This window comes from Saimiri boliviensis, chromosome 10 (assembly GCF_048565385.1).
Source record: "Saimiri boliviensis isolate mSaiBol1 chromosome 10, mSaiBol1.pri, whole genome shotgun sequence".
In the NCBI taxonomy this organism is placed as follows: domain Eukaryota; kingdom Metazoa; phylum Chordata; class Mammalia; order Primates; family Cebidae; genus Saimiri; species Saimiri boliviensis.
The window spans coordinates 76,115,198-76,127,410 of NC_133458.1; the positions used below are offsets into that span (position 1 = coordinate 76,115,198).

Consider the following 12,213-nt stretch of genomic DNA (forward strand, 5'->3'; position numbering starts at 1 on the left):
TGTTCCTATTTGTCCATCTTGGCAGAAATCCCCTAGGAAGGTATTATTTTTGCCATTCTTAATTAAATGTAATGGATAAGGATATTGAGGCACAAGAGGTTGAATAACAGGCTGAGATGGTTTGGATGTTTGTCCCCTGCAAATCTCATGCTGAAATGTGATCCCAGTGTTGGATGTAGGTAGACCCTGGTGGAAAGTGTTTGGGTCAGGGAGGCAAATCCCTTGTGGATGGCTTGGTGCCTTCCCACAGTAATGAGTTATCATGAGAGCTGATTGTTTACATAGAGTCTGAGACCCTCCACCCCCACCCTATCTCTCTTGCTGTGTCTCTCACCATGTGTCGCGCTGGCTTCCCTATCTTTCTGCTGTGACTAAAAGGTTCCCGAGACTCACCAAAAGCTGAACAGATGCTGGCACCATCCTTGTACAGCCTGCAGAAGTGTAAGCCAATAACTGGCTATATAGTATCTTAATAAATTGTCTCAGGCTGTGATTTTAGCCACTTAGAATGAACTTTTAGAATTAAACCCTTTTCCCTCTGATTCAACCTCATTTTTTAACATATCTTTACTCCTTCGACAAATTTATGTAATGATCCTATGTTTTGTGAATTTGTATTTTGATTTATGCAATGTCAAAACTGGTCAGAGATAGTTAAAATAGGGGAACCATCCACCCATAGGTTAGGGCTTGAGTGAAAATGAGAAAGAGCTGGAAGTGTTCTACTAAATAGTTTCCTTATAAATATCCATTGGAATTATACAGGAAGAAAGCCAAAAAAGAAAGAAAGAAACAAAGAAAGAAAAAAAAAAAAGACTGAGAAGCTTGATGTACCAAATGGCTGTAGAAATGGACTAAAACACAATCCTTACCAGGTATAAATGGCGAGTAAAGAAATGTTAAGAAGGCAGTTTTCACCTATAATCAACTATCAATTGACTGTGCATAAAAACTAATGAATTTATAAACTATGAAATGAACTATTGCTTCTGTAATGAGAGAAAATTGTATATTAATTTATTCATTATCCATTCATTTGAAAATTATTAAGAATGTGATATGTGATAGGCACTGTAGTTTCAGTACCCTATGAAAAATTAGTGAGACACAAAATAAACAAAGAAACACATGGATAAACAAAATACCTAAAGATTGTGTTAGGTTCCATAAGAGATATAAGCAGATGCTTTGGTAAAGATACATTCAGAGGTGGGAAATCTATCCTAGATAGAATGATCCAGAAACAACTCTCCCAGCGTGTGACATTTCATAGGAGACCTAAAATATTAGAACTGTGGGAAGTGATCCAGGCAGTGGTGGGAATACATACAATGAATCTAAGACCAGACAACTTAATGTCTTCAAAGAACACAAAGAATCATGCAACTGAAGAAAAAGCCAGGGGGGTAGCATGATGAGTAGAAATTCAGACAGAATCCATATCCCATAGTGTCTTACAGACCAGAATAGTGAGTTTACGTTTTATGCTAGCATGATAAAAAAAAAATTTGAGATGTTTTAAATGGGAAAGTGATGTTATCTGAATGATCTTTTAAAAAGAATATTTTTCTGGATAAATTAGAAAGAGGAGCTTTGAAAATATTTAGATTATTTAGAAGACTATTATAACAAAACAAGCTGAAGACAATTAGAGCTTGGACTAGAAAGTTGCAAGGGAGGAAAAGCCTGAATAGGTATATATTTTGAAATAGTCCTGGGAAACTTGTTCATTTAGTAAATGTGGTTTTTAGAGAAAGAGAGGAATTAAAAATGCTTCTTAGCTGGAGCAAATGATGGTGCCATTATAAAAATGGAAAATAACTGGATGGGAGAGCTCTATTTTAGATAGTCTGATTAGTTGGTTGCTTGTTGCTTTATTATTATTTTTTTTAGTAGAGAGTTTTTATTAAATCTTTAAAATACCATAAATGGAGTTGAGGAATCATCAGCATTTTGTTTCCAAAGCTAGACAACTTTTAGGTTTTACTTACCAGTGACTAAATTGTTCCTTTTTCAGAGATGTAGATACCATACAAAATTTTTCTAATATTTCTGTTTTTAACTATTGTGGCTTGCTGAATTCAATATAAATTCAATGACATTTTCTTCAAGAATTAACTCATTTTACAGGCTTTGTGATATAAAACAAGCAACACCCAGACCCACCTGAACTTTGTGGATGCATTTTTTCACTAAGAAATTTTGAATTTCAATAAGAGACTCATTCTCCTGAATAATGACATTGATGGGAAAGTAAGCATGCACAGATCTCATCTTGTAATGAAAGCTCATTGTAACTACTTGATCATGCTCTGTGGATGGCCACAGATAATGTGCACAGTAGCCAGTTTCTTTATATTTCTATGCCATTTGTCAAGCTGGAGCCTTGCCTCATTTTTTTTTTCTTCCCCAGAGACTGAATTCTACATTCACATAATTAAAGTCCCTCCACAGAGTTTCTCGGGGCTTCCTCAAAATAATTATGCCTGCCTTCAGAGTGATGTCAACATTTTCTGGAATGTCGGCAGTCTGAACACTGAGTATGATCTTTATTCTTGCAGATGTGGCAAAATGCTTAGATGATCTGTTTCAACACATTATGCTTGAATTACCCTAAGGGAGACGTCAAGAAGACAGATAAATATTCCTGACTGAAGCTCAGAAGAAAAGAACTGGACAAAAGATATACATTTGGAAATCATTAGTGTATAAGAAAATATTAATGGTCATGAGAAAAGTAAAATCATGTAAGTGTCAGCTGTTAGAAGTCAGAGGTAAATCTCACATGTGGGGAAAAAAAAAAAGCAAAAAGTCTTTGGAGGATACAACCTGAAACTTAAACTATGTTTGCTTATAGAGGAACAAACTATACAAAATTTAGGTTTTGTTTCTTGATTCATTTATGCCTGAAATTCACTGTAGGGCAGAATAGGGAATTAGTGTAACTCAGGGTTAAGGCAGCAACAAAACAGCAGCAGGTGCAGCCAGTTCTTGGCAAGACTGGGCGCATACAGGCCACATCCTCGCTCCTGTGATAAGGAGACAGAAGTTTCCACTTCAGCCTCTGATTGACTGTGGGCGAAGCATCCACTTCAGCCTCTGATTGGTCATAGGGCGTAACCAACTGGAGGCCCCTAAAGACACCTGTTGCTAAGTTCTTTTGACTTTGTAAAAAACCCGGGAGCATTGCAGTCAGGAGATCTCGAGCCGTCTGCTTGAACTCTGCTTCTCTCTGAATTATCTTGAGTAAGTCTGTGGTTTCTTTACTCAGTTCTTTTGTTGCTCTGTCTATCTTTCTTTGCTTTCTTTTTTTGCTACTTTGTGAGTTTTGTTTAATTCTGGGTTCAACATGCTGGACTTGTACAACTCTTTTCAGTAGCAGTTTCTTTTAGTTACATAACACCTTTTTCATTGTTCAAATAAGCTTCTTTAATTCTATATTTTTCTATTTTCAAGAACGAATTAGCATGTTAGTGATTTTGGTGATTTACAGGAAGATTTTATTGAAATGCTTCATAAAGGACAGAGTCAAAGTTTTGACAAAAGTGTGACTAAGGGGTTGAATGACAGTTTTCACAAAAACTCAGTTTAAGGTGATTGACCTGGAACTTTAGAAACTTAACGTATATGAATATCTACAGTGCAGTTGAAACAATTGCTCAGTTAGAAAATACAGGATATTTATCTCTAATAATGTTTATCCTAAAATGTTGGAGGTTTTAAATGTAAAAGCTAAACTTCAAGTAACTGTGTGATACAGATACTTAAAATTCAAATTAAGTGGTCTGGAAACCAGTTTGAAGTCAAACGAGAGTAGTAACCTAGGCTATCCCAGTAATGTGACTTTGGAGTCTTCATGTCTTTGCCACTTTTCAAATTGCCTAATGGTAGAGTAGGCAGATAACCAGACATGAGCAGGGGAGGGAAGCTCCTGAGAAAAGGGTGATATGGAAAATCTCACAGCCCAGGGACCACCTGAAACGTGAATTCTACTAGATGTGAACAGAGAGGAGAAGAAATTCCTCTGAGGAAAAGAATGCCCATTAAGATGCCCAATAATCAATCGCTCTGCATTTTACCTGTCAGAATGGAGCCAGCTACGTGCCTAACAAGAGGCAAAAAGCAAAGAAGAAAGTTATAAAGAATAATGCAAGTGTCATATGTATCTGACACCAGACCCGTGCATGCACATAAACTATAGTAAGGGAGGGTCCCACAAGCCTGCGTTGGGAAATTGGTGGGGAAAGAAAGGGGACTTAAGGCAGGAGTAGAAAAACTAGACAAAGTAAAAAAGCAGGGGCTTAAGACAGAAGTGAGAACTTAAAAAATTCGACATCGTGAAAACCCAACGTGGAACTCTCAGGGGCTGCTGCTGGCCCATTCCCTTCCAGCTGCTGGCTCTGACTCATCTTTTCAGAATGTACTGTTGCTTTAAACAAACTCTCTGCCCTCTACCTTCCTTCAATTCTCCGTTTATGGCTAAATCAATCACTTGGCAGAATTCTTGCTCCAAGTAAGACCAAGAACTGAGGATTCCTACACTTCCTGGTAGCAATAATGCAGAACACAAAGAATTGAACTTTTATTTTTCCACATTAATATTTTTCTATGTTACTAAGCATATTAGAAAATTTTAATTTCAGAATCGTTCATTTATGGTAAGTTCTGAATTAATTTATCACCATTATCCTCTTGTTGGATATTTATAATATTTTTATTTCATATTTTTTAATGTATCCTTTGTTGTGACTCTTAGCCCAACGTATTAGGCAAAAATTCTATACTCCTCTAGTCTCTTCACTTGCCTCCTCAATGGATATTGCATACCCTCTACTCTCTTCTCGTACCTTCAAGACATCTTTCTGCTCAGCTTTTTGACTTTGCTTGTTGGGCTAAAAAGAAAAAAAAAATTGCTTAGAAAGTAATCAGAAGAGACTATCCTTAGCTGCTCTACTCCTGTTTACTCACCTGTTTCTATATTGCCTATATACTCTGCTTTTCCTTCTCTTTGACGGTTCAACCTGTGCTCTCATTGAAGGACATCCCTTCCACTCATGCACCTGCTGAAACACGTTGCTGTTTTTTTTTTCTTTGTTAGGTATTATTATCCTTTCACCTTTTGACTGAATTATTCCAATAGCATCAACCATCTTGCTATTTATGCTATCTGAAAAATAAATTTGAAAAGCATTCTTAATACCACATTCTTTTGCAACCTTCTACTTTCTTCATTATAGAAAAACTCTGAGACAATTTTATTTGAGCCATCTTGAGGTTTCCTTCTCAGATTCTCTTGAAGTCATTGCTATCAGGATTTTGCCCCATATACCACTAAGATGTCCCTCAAAGTTATCAATGATTTCCATTCACATTGTTCTAAGCTTCTAATAAATTTTCCATCTCAATCTTACCTGAAAAAGCAGCAGCACTTCACTGATAATCTTATTTTTGAGACATCAAAGATTTAATGTGCTCATGTCTATCTCCTCATTTAGCTGCTCTTTATCATTGCATTTTGCTGTTTTTACCATATCTGCATGACCTCCAAAATCTGGAAAGCCTCAAGCCTCAGGTCTAACCTCTGAATCTCTTCTTCAACATCAGTCACCTGATATCTCATCCATGATTTGTAATACCACCTACATGCCTAAAAACTCTCAAATTTATATCACTAGCCAAGATCTTTCTGCTGAACTCTAGACTTAGATGTGCAACTGTGTACTATACTTATTTGTTGGGATGTGTTAGCTATCTCAAGACCGAAATCATGATCTCAACCTCCAAACATGCTCTTCACATAGTCTTTCAACTAAGTAAATGGCAGTTCTGTCTTCCCATTGCTCAGTTGAAAGTCATTTTTATCTTTTCTTTTATACCTTTCCTCTGTTGGCATATCTGTTGGCTCTACTTTCAATATATGCAGCATCTAAATATTATCACTTCTACTAACTTGATATAATCTACCATTATATCTCAGTTGGATTATTGCAATAGTTTTTTTAATTCAGAGATGTTCAAACTTAGATCTAAGGTTGTTTTAGATAAAATAAGCCACAGGATCTTCATTCCAACTACTTAATTCTGCCACAATGTGAAAAGCGCCATCAACACTATGCATTGAATGTGCAGGTCTGTGTCCCAATAAGGTTTCATTTACCAGAACAGGCAGGCGAGATTAGATCCTTGTACTGGAGCTTGCCAGTATGTGCTCTAGTTCATCTCCCTGAGTCACCTTTTTTTTCCTGGTGGTTGCTCTCAACACAAGAGCCACTGTGGCCATTTTGAAACATTAGCACGTGATGCCTCTACTCAAAATGTCCTGTGCTCCTCAGTTCACTGAAAGTAAAACCCAAAATCCATAATATGGCATTCTGAGCTTCTAAGGAGAATGTTTCCCCAGTTTTCTTCCCGTATTCCAGATACATTGGCTTTTCTGTTATTCAAATTTGCCACATGCATAAGGGCATTTGTTCTGTCTGTTGGGAGAACTCAGAACAGCCCATAAAACTGCAGAGCTCATTCTCCACATTCCTTAAGTCCTTGATCATGTGTCAAATTTTCAGTGAGACGATTGCAAGAATCCAACTGAGATATAATTGTGGCCTATATCAAGTTAGTATCCTAAATAAATATGTATACAATACAGGAGCACCCAGATACATAAGCAAGTTCTTAATGACCAACAGAGGCTTAGACTCCCACATAATAATAGTGGGAGACATTAACACCCCACTGTTTCTAGATCAGTAAGAAAAAATGAACAACAAAGGTCTTGAACTCAGATCTGGACAAGCAGACCTTAATAGACGTTTATAGAACTCTCCCCCCTAAATCCACAGAATATACATTCTTCTCAGCACCACATCACACTTATTCTAAAATTTATGACATAATTGGAAGTAAAACACTCCTCAGCAAATGCAAAAGAACAGAAATCATAACAGTCTCTCAGACCACAGCACAATCAAATTAGAACTGAGGATTAACTCATTCACAACTGCACAACTACATGGAAACTGAACAACCTGCTCCTGAATGAATACTGGGTAAATGATGGAATGAAGGCACAAATAAAGACGATCTTCAAAACCAATGAGTACAAAGACACAACATACCAGAATCTCTCTGATACGTTTAAAGCAGAGTGTCCCTTGGAACAAAGGCTGTGCTCCAAGTATTGCAACTACCACATTGCCTGCGTCTATGGGGAGGGCAAGTGATGGGTCTCATGCAAGAGGGCCCCAAATCACTGTCCACACAAGTGTTTGGGTTTGCAACAACAGGAGCTCTCCAACATTTGGGATATAGGGGGTCTGCCACAGAAGCAAGGGGAGCCAACAACACTCTGGCATACCTTTCAACAACATATCAAGTCCCTTGAGGTTCCTAGCTAATCTCTTCTAGCTTCTTATTCCTTTTTTCTGTGTCCTGGCTTTCTGTGAGTTCCTACTAGGTTGCAGTACCGTCCCCTTGGCATTCATTCAATTTATGATTATTCAGCTGCAACTTTGATTTTTTTTTTTTTTATGAGAAGTGATGTCTGAAGTCTCCAGTCAGCCATCTTGACAAATACCTCACACAGGTAACTGTCTGATAGGGGAAGGATTGGGACTGAGTCACTGCCAAGGTTGAGTAAACTAACCTTAAGTCTATTCCAGGACTACATTACCTGAAGTGCATTAGGTCTTAAAAGGGCAACATCTGCTTTTGAATACGTGAATCTTTTCAGAAGCTGGGTAAATAGTAACTTTCAATTGTCAGTATTCTTAAAGTAAACATATACTAAATCTTTTACAGTCGTTTAACCACATTTCAACATTGCAGCAGGTGACTGCAAGTTGTCTTTCTATCCATGTGTTGTAGATTTGGAAAGGTACCAGAGGCATTAAGCAATTTTCTGAAAGTCAAACAATTCCTAAGCATTAGTGGTAGAATTTGATTTAGAGTATAAATGGATGATACTTTTTCTATGTTTAAAACCACAGCAATGATACATCTATACACTCCTATTTTTGTTAACTATGTATTACAGAATCTTGAAACGAGATCAGGATTAAAGTGGACATACTCTCTAGTGATTAAAGTCAAAGGCTCTGAAGCCAGATAACTGAGGCTCTAATTCCAGCTTCCCAACTCCATATCTCTTCAATTTGGATAAGCAATTTAATCTCTGTCCCTCAGGTCATTCGTCTATTAAATGTGGAAAATAGAGGTACTAATTCACAGAATTTTTCCAGATATGTTCTGTCTAGAAACAAAGCTAACTCACAATCTTTTGAGTATTTATTCTATGTAAGAAAGTTTAATTCACTTGGAGTATAGCAAATTAAAACTTAAAATTGTTATCTAAAATCTTTTAAAGTAATCAAAGACACAATAATGTTGCCAATGTTCCTGACATATGGAACCTGTGTTACACCTAAACGTGAAATCAGTAATTGACATGTCTGAAGCTTTCTATGCTTTCAGGATTAAGTTACTACCAACCCTCATTTCACTACATGCCACTCAGAGGGCAGTGTGTTCAAACACATACAAGAATGATTATAAGAATTGGAAACGAGTGAATATAACTATGAATAAAATATAGTTCAACATCAAGTTTAGTGATATAATTGATTTCATTTTGTTATAGAGGAAATAGAAAATCATCCGCCACTCATTTGCTTGAGAAAAATAATCATTTTTAATATTTGCAGCAAAATATTGAAATAACTTGTAGTACAGACATGATTTGTTTTTCTTTTTTACAAAGTTCTCAAAGGCTGTGCTTTTAGAATTGTGGTATTGAATTTCAGTTCCCATGGTAACTTTATTTTAGCAACAGAAAAACCAGACATAAAACATGTGTGGATACAGTGGCCTAAGGCTGTATCAGATTCAACCAATTTTTACCCAAATAACTTTCTGCTATGTCTAGAAGAACCAAATATAAGCCTTTTTATATATCAAGTCATTCCTTGTAAAGACTCTTGACATGTTTTGTTATTAGAATAGTCAAAATGGCAGGTAACATGTAATATACAATATAAATAATACATCTATCACACATATATAAATTTTTCCTGTTAATAACAGCCACAATAATTTAACCAACAGAATCAACTCCTTAGATTCATATTTTATTTAATATTGAATTTCTTTTACTTTGTAATAAGTCTTGCCAGTTATTCTGTAAAATATCAGTTGTATTCATTCTTTTATCTTCATTTTTACCACTACAAAACTTAGCCAAACTCAAATCAAGTCATGCCTAAATTTATGCAATAAACCAGTTAAAACTGAGTTTCCTAAATCCATGTTAAATTGCCACACCCTCCTTCTCAAATGATTTCTGAACCTCACTGACAAAACTATTATCTCCCACAGTAGTAAATTATTTATAATGTTTAAAATATTTGAGAGTTTATTTTTAAATATTTCAAGTGCTTGGGATTCTTCAGATACCTATTATTTTCACTTATATTAAGCAATGCTTCTAGATACAAGAGTATAACAACATCAGTCAAGCAAGCATCAGGCAGCACACCTCTCTCTGCCCTGCTTCACTCTCTGGCCCACATGTGACTCTATTAAATTCCTCACCTGAAGGTATCTCTATCCCGGATGGGGCAATGCTCTCAGTTCCTCTGCTGTGTAGGAATTTCTCTCTAGGTGTTCTTCAGGCTCTATCCTGGCAACAAGATCTGTTTGGTTCTCTTCTGGCCATCTCCAATAAATGAGCAAACTAAAGGTAACATTTAAAGAAATTAAGATGTGAGAAAATTCGTTTAAAATGATTAAGGAATAAAATCCTGCTCCCTTGCTATGTAACTGGGCAACATTTTAGGTACTGTTTTACATTCTGCTGCTCATTTCATGTCACTGAAAACATGCTATCTGCATGAAAATATTAGTGGTGTTGAATGCTATTATTTTTGTGCATCAGCGTGCTTTTGTGGCCTTGAAAGGCAATTTTTTAAAGGTTATATAGCTTCCTGAGCAAGAAATTAAGAAAAGTTAATTTGAGACCAAGTGTTGGTGCTAACTAGTAGTTAGAATTCATGAAAATACTTTATGTTTCAATTAGTTCTAGACAAAATAAAGAGGTTAATTTGGAATATTTTTAAATTTTTAGTCTTGACCCTTCTGTTTTCAAAACTGATGAATTCAATTTAATGGGTTTTAAGAATTTAATATACAATGTGGTTGACAGACACTAAGGGGACCTTCCAAGCTCTCCATCTCCTGATGTTCAGGTTTTGAGTGTGTACAGGACCTGTGACTTCTAACAAAACATGGCAAAGATAAGTGGATGTGTTTCTCTATTCTTCTTAAGTTGACACAATTACTGTAGATATTCTCCCTGCTGGATTGCTGAAGTTAGCAACCATGTTGGGAAATCCCCCATAACCAGGAACTACAGATTATTCTAAGAATGACAAGCAGACCCTAGTAATTTTAGGAGCTTTCTAGGAGCTCACATAGTCTACAGTAGGAGGCAGGAAGCAAATGGTCTCTACTCTGACAGTCACGAGGAAATATATTCTGTCAACACTGATTAAACTTGGAAATGGATTCTTTCCAAGTAAAGTCTCCAATGAGAATGCAGTCTTGTCAGAACCTTGGTTGCAGTGTTGCAGAGGTCTTAATAAATAGTGTGTAAGACTCCTGACTCAGAGAAGCTGTGGGATCATAAATGTGCGTTGAGCTGCAAAATTAGTGGTAGTTTTTAACATAGCAAATTAACAGACCTAAAAAAGCGAGTTTCTTTATTATATCCTTATCTCTATTAGAATTTAGCATCTGGTACCCATCCAGCTGTCCAAGTTGTCATTTTTTATAGCTTGAACATCTAAGCTATTAAAATTTTTTCAGCTCTGCCAGTAACACATATATCTACCCCTTCCTTTCTCATGGTCTGTTTTCACTGCCATCCTTCTATCCTAAGTAACTATGATCTATCTCCTAGACTATTTCAATTGTTTTTTATATTTTTTTTTATTTTTGGATGCAGAACCTCCCTCTGTCACCCAGGCTAGAGTGCAGTGGCATGATCTCAGCCCGCTGCAACCTCTGCCTCCCTGGCTCAACCAATTCTCCTGCCTCAGCCTCTCCAGTAGCTGGGATTACAGGCTTATGACACCATGCCTGGTTAATTTTTGTATTTTGGTAAAGATGGGGTTTCACTGTGCTGGCCAGGCTGATCTTGAACTCCTGACCTCAAGGGATCTGCCCTCCTTGGCCTCCAAAGTATTGCCTGGGCAACCATGCCTGGCCCAAATGTTTGTTAACTGATCTTTTTTTCTCATACCTTTGCCCCTTTTTATTCCACAAAGAAACACAATGGGTCCCTCATTAAGTTTTGAATTCCCACTCAATACATAGGAAATTATATCAAGAGGCTGTAGGAGGAAATAATGACTTGAGACAGTAATCAACAAAAAAAGATGAAGAAAATTTATCTCCCAGATTCACCTTTTTTTTTTTTTAATTCCTCTCACTGCCCAAAGTTTACCCCATAAGCAATGAATTCTGAACTTTTGGGTGATATCATCAAGCTTCTTTCTGCCTCTCAGCAACAGCAGATGACTTTTCCTATGAGGTGACACTTTATTCCATTGTAGAGGATAAACCATAAACTCTGCACATATAGCTAATTAGCCCAGTTTAATGATAGCAAATAGGAAGGCCCAGCACTCTCAGCATTGACTGGCCCTAGTTGTGGAAACTCAGCCCATGTAGGAAGTAGAGAAGACCAAGAAAATCTGAGATGGCCCCAAAATAACTGTGACTGACACAGAATTGTATGCATTAAAAAAAATTGTTCTTTCAACATATCTTAATAAATAAGCTCCATGAGCAGAGAGAATATTGCCAATTCAATTTATGCATAAAACTTTTGTTACCTTTTTTCAATTTCAAATCATCTGCTCTTCCTGGGCTGCCGTTCTTAGTTAGTAACATCATTGCACTCATGCTGCTATCTTCTTAAAATTTGGATGAAAAATGGATCTCAATTAATATGTCACTAATTCCTGATAATTCTGTCACATAAATATTTCTGATTCATTGTCACCAATATCATCAATCACTTCCATGGGACTCATCTTTTCTTAATTTGATCACAGCAATGATTTTCTAAGTGTTAGGGATTGAAATACGTCCCCGAAAAAAGAGCTGAAGTCTTAAACCCCATACCTGTGGATGTAATGTTATTTGGGAATAGAGTAT

General features: G+C 36.6%; 1 long non-coding RNA gene across 1 annotated transcript in view; it reads left to right on the plus strand.

Annotated features, from left to right (window-relative positions):
* Window positions 1-3,170: 3,170 nt before the first annotated feature.
* The window catches only part of LOC141580098 (uncharacterized), a 99,112-nt gene continuing 90,069 nt past the window's right edge, over window positions 3,171-12,213 (plus strand). Inside the window, exon 1 of the long non-coding RNA XR_012512135.1 lies at window positions 3,171-3,246. This is a non-coding gene — a long non-coding RNA (uncharacterized LOC141580098). The remainder of the gene's footprint in view (window positions 3,247-12,213) is intronic.